Source organism: Podarcis pityusensis (assembly GCF_964106645.2).
Source record: "Podarcis pityusensis genome assembly, chromosome: Z".
NCBI classification, from domain to species: Eukaryota; Metazoa; Chordata; class Lepidosauria; order Squamata; family Lacertidae; genus Podarcis; species Podarcis pityusensis.
In genome coordinates, this window is record NC_138044.1 from 47,044,062 (window position 1) to 47,054,960 (window position 10,899).

The window sequence follows — 10,899 nt, forward strand, 5'->3', positions numbered from 1 at the left end:
CAGGGTGCTCCCCTCACCCGTAGGAGCGGAAGAGGAACCCAGAACAATGGCGCGCAAGGCCTTATAAAGACTTTTGAAATTGCCACCCTGTAGATCAAGACCACCCCCAGAAACATCATACATACATCCCAGAAGGGGTGTAACCTAAGACCACCCCTCAAGATACATCACACCTACATCACAGAAAAGGCAGTCTAAAACAGAAATTTGAATATTGTTTTTCTCCTGTTGTTGTTTATCTCCTGTCTGGCAGGTTACTTGATTGGGTTGCCTGGGGAGCCTGGCCAGTCTTTTGTAGTGATAAATACTTAGTTCCTGGGCCAGGTCACAGGCTCACACCCTATTCATATCTTAAATGTGTCCTTAAGACAGGATTTGTGAGGAAAGAGACAATGGGGAGGTTTCCCACTTTGACCTAGCAGAGAAAACATTTGGTCAGTTTAGGAATCAAAAAGGTTCCAGGTTGGCCTTCCTGTGCTGATCTATATATGTGCTTGGTTGGTATACTTATGGACATTACAATATATCTAAGACCATAAAATTCCTATCACACCACAACCTCATTTTATCCCCACAACAACCCTGTGAGGTTTGGTGTGCATTTACCACTAAGGCGCTGCCCCTTCCTAATTATGAATGTAGGAGGCCCAAACAACATGTGGTGTGAGTCATGTGCTTGAAACAAATGTGCTTTAATTGGCTGCTTCCACTTTGGAGAAGTAATGGTGCTTCCCATCCAGAATATTGCCTATTTTGCCCCTGAAGGTGCTTTTCCCTGTCAACAGCACCTCCAGGAACTAAAGGAACCTAGGAGCAGAAAAGTGGTTCAGAAGCCTGATGTGGGTTGGGAGCATGTTCCAGATCAGGGCCTCATGGCTAATTTTTCTCCAGAACAAAAGGGAGCATGCAAAGAATGCTTCCAACTAAGATGTGAATAACAAACATCATATAAATTTTAGCCACAGACCTACCCAGTATGGCCTGATCCTGCCTTCATCAACCTGTTTTTCCTGGCAGACATTTCGGACTACATCTCCCATCATTCCCTGCCAGCTCTGTTGTGCTAGATCACAGTAGTCCAAACACTGGTGACTTCAAGGTTGGGTTACTGCCATGTAGTAGAATGCTGCAGCAAAATTGCTGACAAGAGTGAGACCCAGTCAGTATGTAACTCCACTGTTCAGAGATCTGCACCAGCTGCCTATCTGTTACAGGGCCAAATTAAAGGTTTTACCATTATATAAAGGCCTCAACAGGTTGGGACCAGCTGACTTGAAGGATCGCCTTAATTCATATATACCAACTTGAGTACTTTGATCTATGCAACTGGCACTTTTTTCAAGTGCCACATGACGTTTGATTCAAGAACTGACCCTTTCAGTGTAGCAGAACCAACGTATCCAAAACTTGCCACCAACTGAAACCAGTCAGGCGCCTTCACTGTATTGCTTTCAGCACCTTCTAAAAAGCATTTTTATTCAGGCAAGCCTATCCAGACATGTAATCTTATGATGTATATTTGTTTTAAAACTGCTGGTTTTATTTATATTTGGATTAAATTCTTGCGTCAATTTTCCAATGGTTGATTTTACTTTTATTTTTTAATGTGCACTGCTGAGAGTTTTTTGTTGATTAAGTGGCAATTATTGTAAAATAAAATAGCAGTGGATTCAATGCTAGTCCACAAAAGGAGTTCAGGGTTGCCAGGCCCTGAATTCTGGTTGGAGTCCTGTGTCTTTTTAACAGCCAAAGGGCAAGCAGAAATCCGACAGGTTAGAATTTCTCCAAGTCAGGTAGAGGGGTTCATCTACTGGGGGAAAAACACTCACCCACTTATTCACTTAGAACCATAGAACTTTCAAACTGCTCATTAGCACCAGGCGAAAACGTTCCTCTTTAGCCAGGCCTTTGGCTGACTGACATCCAATGCCCCTTTAAAATGTGTTGGGATGGTATTGGGTTGCTCTTGCTTTTATTGTGTATTTTATGTTTTTATATTGTGATTTTATCTTGTGAACCAATGAGACCTGCAAGTGCAGGGCGGTATAAAAATTCAATAAATAATAATAATAATAAAAAATGTGTGAGCAGGAATTATTGTTTTGTTTGTGTTCTTATTTTTATTACTGTATTTTTTGCTCTATAAGACTCACTTTTTCCCTCCTAAAAAGTAAGGGGAAATGTGTGTGCGTCTTATGGAGCGAATGCAGGCTGCACAGCTATCCCAGAAGCCAGAACAGCAAGAGGGATTGCTGCTTTCACTGCGCAGCGATCCCTCTTGCTGTTCTGGCTTCTGAGATTCAGAATATTTTTTTTCTTGTTTTCCTCCTCCAAAAACTAGGTGCATCTTTTGGTCTGGTGCATCTTATAGAGCGAAAAATACGGTATGTATTTCATGTGTGTGTGTGTGTGTGTGTGTGCATTGTGATTTTATGTTGTGAACCGCCCTGAGATCTACAGATGAAGGGTAGCCTACAAATTCAAGAAATAATAATAATAATAATAATAATTTCTGCTAAAGGGACATCTGTTCTGCCAGGGGGCGGGGGAGTCAGATTCCATAGTGTCTGTGTCAAAATGAGCTGCTGACAATCCCAGAGGAGTTTAATGCTCCTTACTCTATCCCAGAGAAAACTCTTGTAGTGATAAGCAGACACGGAACCTGGTGTTTCATAAGAACATAAGAAGAGCCTGGTGGATCAGGCCAGGGGCTCATCCAGCCCACCAACCAGATGCCCTAATGGGAAACCTGCAAGCAGAATCTGAGCTCCACAGCTCTCCCCCACCCATTTGTGATTCCCAGCAACTGACATTCAGAGGCACATTAACTCCGATAGTGGAGGTAGAACAAAGCCATTGTGCATCTGGTGGCCATTGACAGCCTAATCCACTTCCTCTGTGAATTTGTCTCACCCTCTTTTAAAGCTGTCCACTTTGGTGGTCACCGGTCCCTTTTGTGGGAGCAAATTCCACAGTTTAACGGTGCTCTTTGTGAAGAAGTGCTCTCTTTTGTCTGTCCTGCATCTCCATGGACTGCAGGGGAAGAAATAGCACAGTCATTGTGCCTTTGAGAGCAAGGTGACCGTGGGATTCTGCAGCCGTGTGTGTGTGTGTGTGTGTGTGTGTGTGTGTGTGTGTCCGGTATAGAAAGCGGGCCTGGAAGAATCTGCAGGATAGAAACATCTACCCCAAGCCCTTGCCCTGCATGCTCATTGCTCCAAAAATAAGCATTTTAGGATCTTAGTCATGATTGCACATTAAAATTCCCTGTCTAGTCACAAAGACACCTTGAAGAGGCAGGAAAAAAACCAATGTGTTCACCACTCTTAAATTGCCATATTGACTGCGAGGCTGTTAAAAGGTTGTTAAGGCTAACTGTTAAGTGATCTTGTATATGCAGATTGTGCATGGGGTGTATGGAATGTAAAGGGAAGGGGTAGTACCTCTGGTGGGGGACACATTGTGCTCCTTTTGGGGTAGTTTGTCTTTTGGGGTAGTTTGTTCACCTTTGGTCCCCAACCTGCACTCTTCTCTCACCTGGGGCTCCTAGAAGCCGTTGGCATGAGACAGCGGCCACATCCCAGGAAACGGCTTCAATTGGCCACTAAAACAGGTGAGGGGAGCTGATGGGTCTTAAACCATTGGTGAGTTAGGGACTTCCCCTGCATGTGAAGGCAGATTGGATGGAACAAACAAGAGTCCAAAGGTCAAGAAGGTGGTTTCTGCATGTTTTGTAGAGGGAAGTGAGGGACAGATGGGGCTTGTTCACCTGGGAAGGGAGCCCATCTAAGAGAAGGAAAACTCTGATCCTTATCCTCTGCTGCCTTGTGGGATATCTTTGGGAGAAGAAAAGGCTAAGGAGTGAGCCCTACACAAATCCAAAGTCCCTAAGGCGGTAGGATGACACCTTGTATACCTCATTCTGGCAACACTTGCATCCAGGCTGGTGCCAAAGGTATTGCTCCTCTTTCCTTTGGACAATATCAGTGAGGCCAAAGGGGGGTGGTGGTCCTGTTGTCTGGGCAGCTTAGGACCTCCATTCACACTGCCCAGGCTTGTGCGTTGAGGTGATCACTTTGGTGCAGCTAACACAGCGGTTTGAGTTTGACTTCACCCTATTGTCTCTCAGGACAGACGGATGCCAACAGCATTTGCAGATTGACACACACACATCGGGGGGGTGCCCCCTCATCTCAATATCTGCAGAAATGGGGAAGGAGAGTGGCACCCCAGCAGAAGGTTGGCTGAACCACTAGCTTCTGAGCATCACAGTTGCTATGGCAACTGCATCAGAAATAGTCTGTCAATCCCCATCCAAGTTTGCCTCAGGGCTGGTGGACCACATTACTCACATGGGAGGTAGGGCTCTCCATGCTCAGTGGAAAAGCTTAGCTACTGCCAACCCCCCTCACGTAGGGAGTCCCTTGACATGTGTGGCAGAGGCTCCTGGGAACACCTGCCTGCTGGCGTGGAAATTCTCCATTTCATTGGGATGGCAAGCGGAGGATCCCATGTCAGGGAAAATGCACAGGCCACCTCTAAACAGTGGGGAACAGTCTACTCTCAGAATAAGACACCCACTGGGCCCTTCTGCCTCAGAGAAAATCGGAAGAGTCATGGAGAAGTTGCCAAAAAAATAATGAATGAATGAATGAATGAGGGGACAGGAGAGGGTTGCTGAAACAGTCATGGCAGAACATTTGAAGAGCTCCCTTGTCATATGAAAGGCGCATCAAGTCAGAAGCTGAGCATTGTATCACCCCATTTCCCCCCACTTTTCTTTCTTCTATCATGGAATGCAAGGCAGCATATGTGTGCTTGCAAAACAGTCTCCCATCCAGACACTGACCAAATTTACACCCGCTTAGCTTCGACACATTGGTTGCAGGCCTTTAGGGCACTGGTCCTCAAGCTTTTTTCTCTGGGCCACACTTTCAGAATAAAAATTTGCTCGGGCCTTGAGAAATTTATCCCTTGATGCTCTGGCTCTCAGTATCACTTGATGCTGTTGCTCTCATCTTGAAAATATTTCTACCCGTATTCTGCAAATGATAGATAGATAGATACTATACTGTTCTATATTACACAGAAATGTTTAAATGATTCTTTGATTGTCCTTGAATCTTCCTGCTACACTCGCTATCCTCTGCTACCACACCAGGGTGGCATGCCGCAACCTTGAAGAACCACTGCTTTGGGGTCTGAATGGGGTTGGAGGAACTTGGGTCTTCCTGAGCCAGCAACACCTCTGCACATGCATGAATATTTGGCAGAATAATGCTTGCTTTTGTAAAAAAAGAAAAAAGATTATGGAGTGCAGGAAGCTGCCTTATATAGACTCAGAACATGAGTCTATCTAGAGTGGTGTTACTTACACTGGTTGGCAGCAGCTTACTAGAGTTTCAGACGGGACACTGGAGATGCTGGGGGTTGCACCAGGAACCTTCTGCATGCAAAGCAGAGGTTCAACTGCAAAACTACAGCCTGGCTTCCCATTGGGAACAGAAGAGCAGAAGCAAAGAACTTCTCTGAAGTTTCTCCATAGGTAGCATCCCCACAAGAGGAGTTCGGGAAATGTGCTTATATTTCCTCCACACACTTCTAAGCAACCTTTCAAGACTACGCAGGCTTCTCAAGGCAGCTTGCATTAAATAAGGACAACTTCACAATACGCAGAGAGCTCTGCAAGTGTTGTAAAAATCTAGCTCCAAAATGCTTTGCTCTTTCACAGTTTGTTAATATTAGACTGTTTAGCACATTTCTGGTTGAAGAAGCTGGGCTATTTTCATTGGCTGCCAGATGGGTGAAACCTGGAAGGGCTGTTATTATTAGGTACAAATTGAGTACACACCAGGGACTGGAACGCCTTGCGAGAAAAATAGACGAACACACACAAACCTCCAAGAGCAGTACAGTTAGAGGATACAGAATATCAAGCCAGGGAAGGGGGAAGCATCTCAATATTGTTCACTCCTCCTGCCCTCCAAAGCGACTGAACAATTCTCAGAGCTGGTGGTTGTAGGATCTAAAGAGAAGCGCCAGAGCTCAATGGCAGAGCAGCTGCTTTGCATGCAGAAGGTCCCCAATAGCTGGAGTAGGAACTGGCAATGACCCAGATCCACCCAGTGGCCTGGCTCTTCTTCCCCTTCCCTCTCTTCTGCACTGGAGGACTCCAGAGCTTCGGTGAAAGCTTAGCCGGTCCTGGAGACAACACAGAGAGCTCCATAACCTGAACTTGTTTCAGAGCTCAGAAGGCCAGCAGCTTCCATTTGAGCTTGTTGAGAATTCCTGGTGGAGGTCCATTGCTTGGTGGCACAGCGTCCTCTTTGCCTGGAGAAGGTCCAGGGTTCAATCCTCACCATCTCATGGTGGGTCTGGGAGAAACCCTTGCCTGAAACCTGAGAGCTGCTGCCAGTCAGGGTGGACCAGTGGCCTGGCTCAGGATAAGGCTGTTTCCTGCATTCTCACCATCTTCCTAGCGGATTCTCAAGGATGCTGCTCCAGGGCCAGCCCTCAACCTCAATCTTCAGGCCTCGGTTTGGTTTTTTGGGGCAGAATTTGATGATGAGTCTCCGGATGGAGTGTTGGAAGCTTCCGGAGGTCTGGACCCTTCAGGAGCAATGCTGACGCTTTGTCCTTTTTGTCTTGTTTGCTACCTTTCTGCTTCTGGACTTGACCTGCTTTGGCTGCAAGGCCCCCCCCACTCCACCCGCCCAGTCCGTTTGGGCCAAAGTCGTATGCAGGGACCTCTACCATACAAAGGCTAAATTAGGCAGTGCACTTCTTTCTGAGTCCCTATGCTGCTCTCCCCTCCTCTGCCGAGGTTGCTGCCTCGTGGCTGTGCTGAGAACGTCAGCAATAAGCACCTGGATAGAACCACAAGGGTCCTCGCTGAGCTGTTATTTGGGGGGACAGGTGGCTACTGAGAACAGGGCTTCCTTCAGTCAATTGCATCGCCTCTCAATTGGATTTCAAAGGAAGCTCCCCCCCTTCTGTCCTGCCTGGTGTGCCCTGCGCAATGTAGGCCTCCCTGTTAGGACGCTTTGATCTGTGCATGTTGGAGTGAGGGGTCTGGTGCCCATGGGTCACCTTGGCAGGTGTAGAGTCCGGCTCCGTGAAGCTGGGAGCTTGTTATTGCTCACTTGTTTGTGGTGGTCTGGCAAGGGCCAACATTGATGCTGAAATCCAGCATCGCCTGAGCTCTGCGAGTGCAGCTTTCTCCCAATTGAAGTGCAGAGTGTTTGAGGACCAGGACATTCGCAGGGAAACCAAAATGCTTGTTTACAAGCTATTGTACTAACAACCTTACTGTATGCTTGTGAAACATGGACCACATATCAACGCCATCTCCAATTCCTCCAAAGATTCCATCAACGGTGTCTCCAGAAAATTTTACACATCGTTTGGGAAAACAGGTGAACTAATATCAGTGTACTGGAAGAAGCAAAGATCACCAGTGTTGAAGCAATGATTCTTCAACATGAACTTCGTTGGACTGGTCATGCTGTGCAGATGCCTAATGATTGTTTTCCAAAGCAACTACTCTATTCCGAACTTAAAAATGGAAAGCGTAATGCTGGTGGTCAACAAAAGAGGTTTAAAGACTGTGTCAAGGCAAATCTAAAAAAAAGTAGTATAAACACCGACAACTGGGAAACACTGGCCTGCGAGTGCTCCAGTTGGAGAACAGCCTTGACTAAAGGTGTCATGGGCTTTGGAGACACTTGAACTCAGGACACAAGGGAGAAACGTGCTAAGAGGAAGGCACGCCTGGCAAATTCACACTGTGATCAACTCCTGCCCGGGAACCAATGTCCCCACTGTGGAAGGACGCGTGGGTCCAGAATTGGCCTCCACAGTCACTTACGGACTCATTGTTAAAACTGTGTTTATGGAAGACAATCTTACTCGGCTACGAGTGATCGCCAAAGAAGAAAGAAGAAGGTGGTAACTGGGAGCAGGGCTTCCTTCAATGCACATTCAGTTGATCTCTTCAAATTGGTGCAAGGGGATGTGTGGGGCAGGGGTGCCTACTTGAATAAAATATTAGGGTGGGGCAGGTAATGCCTTCTCCACATAAGCAATCACAAGACGCAGCACATGCATACCATATGAATGGCAGTGCCCCTCAACCTGGGAGGGGGCTGTCCTCTCAAATATTTTATTGCATGGACCAAAAGGACCTTGGCCCCTAGGACATAATAATAATAATAATAATAATAATAATAATAATAATAATAATTTATTATTTATACCCCGCCCATCTGGCTGGGTTTCCCCAGCTACTCTGGGCAGCTTCCAAAAGAATATTAAAATACTGAGATACATCAAACATTAAAGGCTTCCCTAAACAGGGCTGCCTTCAGATGTCTTCTAAAAGTCTGGTAGTTATTGTTCTCTTTGACATCTGGTGGGAGGGCGTTCCACAGGGACGGCGTCACTACCGAGAAGGCCCTCTGCCTGGTTCCCTGTAACTTGGCTTCTCGCAGTGAGGGAACCGCCAGAAGGCCCTCGGTGCTGGACCTCAGTGTCAGGGTAGAACGATGGAGATGGAGACGCTCCTTCAGGTATACTGGACCGAGGCCGTTTAGGGCTTTAAAGGTCAGCACCAACACTTTGAATTGTGCTCGGAAACGTACTGGGAGCCAATGTAGGTCTTTCAAGACCGGTGTTATATGGTCTCGGCGGCTGCTCCCAGTCACCAGTCTAGCTGATGCATTCTGGATTAGTTGTAGTTTCCGGGTCACCTTCAAAGGTAGCCCCACGTAGAGCGCATTGCAGTAGTCCAAGTGGGAGATAACCAGAGCATGCACCACTCTGGCGAGACAGTCTGTGGGCAGGGAGGTCTCATCCTGCATACCAGATGGAGCTGGTACACAGCTGCCCTGGACACGGATTTAACCTGTGCCTCCATGGACAGCTGTGAGTCCAAAATGACTCCCAGGCTGCGCACCTGCTCCTTCAGGGGCACAGTTACCCCATTCAGGACCAGGGAATCCTCCACACCTGCCCGCCTCCTGTCCCCCAGAAACAGTACTTCTGTCTTGTCAGGATTCAATCTCAATCTGGCTCCTATGGTGTTGGTTAAGACCTGCAGCTCAGCAGTAGAGCTTTTGCTTTGCATGCAGAAGGTTGCAGTTTCGATTCTTAATGGCATCTCCAGGCAGGGCTGGAGAGACTCCCATTTCATTTTTTAAAAAAAATCTTATTAATTTTTCACAAAAATATTTTTACATATTTTGACATAAACTGTAAATTGCTTTATCTGTTGCCCTCCCCTTCCATGACTTCCATATTTACAATTAAATGCTGCATATTTTGCCTGTACTATTCAATATATCCAATTTAACCTATTTGAATTAGAGAGACTCCTGTCTCAAACCCTGAAGGGCTGCTGCCAGTCAGTGCAGGAAACACTGAGCTAGAGGGGCTTATGGGCTTGGAATGAAGGCAGCTTCCTATCCCAGGAAGCTGTAGCAGTGGGTAGTTGGCAGAGCATGAGGCTTGGGCTGCCCCAAAGCTGCCTGCCTGCAATCCTTTCCCTATCCTGGCCCCCTTGCTCTTGAGAATCAGGGGCCACTCCTTCCGCCCTCTGGGGCTCCCCCTTCCCCGATGTACATAGGCAAGTGCCAGTCCATGCATGTGCAGAGTGTGCGCCCGGCTCCCTGCCTCTTCCCCCACCCCACGCGATCCGCCCGGTGCAACGGACCATGTGCTCGCTGGGAGAGGACTCAGCCCTCAATTCCTGGTTGCCATGGAAACGCCATTAGAAATTGCATTAAAAAGAAATGAAACCGGGAGCTCCTTGGCTGGGCACGAAAGGAGATCAGGGAAAGAGCATCTGTGCGTGCATGTGCTGAGGGACCCGGAGCCCCTTTCGCTTGGGCTGATGCAAGAACAGAGGGAGGGAGGGAGGGATGCAATGATTCTGCCCCCTGCTCCTAGACAGGCCCAACTGTACATGCCCAGATACATGCAGAATCACGACGTTTGCTCTCAGGGATGTTGTGGTGTAGATGGATCTCTTGCAATAAAACACAACAGCAGTGGGGCAGCGCTGCTTTACTAAAGTGCAGTAGCTGTGGGGCAGGCAGAAACTCAACAGGTGAAGCTTTGCCCTAGGCTTGAAGGGGTAAAAAATGGGTGGAAGGAGCAATAATGTGGGGTTACCCCTGGAGTACGTGGAAACGTTTGGGTCAGGGCCTTGAAAACTGAAATGTCACTTTCTCCCATCCATGCAACCAAGTGGAGCGTCTCTCACTTCTCATCCTCTGTGTGCTTCTAGGCAAGGAGCAATCTCTGGTCATTTTTGTGCTTGATGGGCTATTGGGTCTCTCTCTGTGTGTGTGATGGGGTGGTTGCTAGGCAACCACAGGGCGCAAGGTACCCCCAGTATTCTTGTACTTTTATATATTAAAAAAAACTTTTAAAAAGGTGCTTCCTATTTCTGGGCTTTGTTGTCACCCTATTGCTGGGCGGTAGTGGTCCTCCTTGATTAGGCTGTTTTTAGAGCATATTGCTCAGTGGCACAGCATCTGTGTGCAGGAAGTCCCAGGGGTTCAATTCCCAATGAAAGCTCCAAGCACAGATGCCCTCTAGGTGGAACCTTGAACAGCCTCTGCAAGGCAGGGCAGGCGATGCTCGCTAGGTGACCAATTCAGCCTCAGGTGGCTTTCTCTGTTCTCCGTTAAGTCAAAATGGTCTTCTGACCCCCTGACAAGGATGCGGGACAATTCTGGGGAGCAGGAGTTGTTCTCTGGGGGCCCAGATGGACCCTGCTGCACTGCTCCCCCACCCTCTTACCACACCAAAGAGCACGGGGAGCCACGGTCCTCCCCCTCCCCACTGCTGTGCCAACCCCCATGCTCACCCCAAGAAGCAGACAGGACAGCAGACAGC